Source organism: Notothenia rossii, assembly GCF_949606895.1.
Source record: "Notothenia rossii genome assembly, chromosome: 8".
Taxonomy (NCBI): domain Eukaryota; kingdom Metazoa; phylum Chordata; class Actinopteri; order Perciformes; family Nototheniidae; genus Notothenia; species Notothenia rossii.
In genome coordinates, this window is record NC_136906.1 from 13,061,279 (window position 1) to 13,062,868 (window position 1,590).

The window sequence follows — 1,590 nt, forward strand, 5'->3', positions numbered from 1 at the left end:
TAATATAGACCAAGACATGTCCTCTAATTAGTCATTTGTTATTTTGTATTGTTGTTTCCAGGAGTTTCGTATATTCTGTAGGAAGATTCACGTCATGAGATTATACATTTTTATTAACAATGGCTCAGTTTGCAGTTGCTGTTTCTTTGGTATTGTTTGTATTTGGCCGTTGGGGGCATTGTTGTGAATCATCGGGCAGTGCTGCTTTCTTTGTATAGGACTTTTGACAAGAGCCCAATTAATGCAGGATTGTTTAGTTTAGATGAATACTAAACATTCAATGTGTTTATGAAGATGATGATAAATCAGCTGATCACATTTTTGGGTGAACATTTCTGCTATGTAACCTGTACATTTATTTATTAAAACGGATTAAGGATGTACTGAGAAAGAGAACATTTTAAATTGTACATTTCATAGAATATCTTATTTATAAGAAGAAAACTATTTGATGTACATTTTGGAGCCTATATTTTTGAAGTTATGGATAAGTATTTGGAGGGTAACTTCAACCACAGTAACATCTGATACCCACCAAGCTACAAGCCATCATATTGTAAACAAAATAGTTTGATACAATTACCATATTTAAGGATGCAAAATAAATGGCTGATTTATTTATGTTCATTTACTAATTGATTTATTAACTAGTACAAAACAATAAATCCTTATTGTCTACCCGTGTGGAAATATGTCTGCTAATCATTTAATGTATAACTCGTGCTTCCCTCTGCAGCACCATTTTGCAGTTTATTGTTGATATGTGCATCAGTGTGCGGAAAGGGCTTAGTCGTGTTGGTTTTCTTGGCAGGTGATTGAAACGGTTTGTGTTCTTGTCAGAGAGTCGCTCCAAAGTCCCAGAACTCCCCTGAGCTACACACAGAGCTACCCCGAAAGTACTTGGCCATACTCCAAACCTCAAATTGATTTCTCATCTCTCTTAAGTCCTAAATCCCTCTTCAAATGCTGCAAGCCCGCTGCTGGAATGAATCACTTTGGCATGCAGACTGTTTGCATGCCGGTGAGCTTTGTTGCAGGTTACGCTTGTTGTGCTCTTACGTCTGTGCTTACATTCTTAATTGTGTCCCCTTTAAACCCCCTAACTGTAATATGGATTATGAACATGAAAGCAAGATGTCATTACCCTCCAACTTCCCCTCCCCTTACTCAATAGCTTTATTGACGTAGAACTTATACATCAAATTATTGGTAGTGAAATAGCGATTCAAACTAACTTAGAATGCTCATTCATTGCAGGTATATTTGAGGTGCTTCCTTTGAGTCTCACTTTCAGTTTTAATGTCTTCATATGCAGCAAATGTCTATGATGCTAGAATTTTATGGAATGGTCATTCAAGCATATAATAGCCAGTGAGCCAAAAGCCTCAGCTGAACTCTAAATGGAAAAAAAGAGCATCGACACAGACACTTTTATCCATTTCATTGAGCTTGTGTTTTATTTGTTAGACCAAATGGGGATCTAAGAAGACTTGCACAGTTGTGATTCATAAAGGCAAAGCTGTTGACTAAATGGAAAAAATGAAATGATGAGTAGTCTCACTTAGGGCTGCACGATTTTGGGGAAAAATC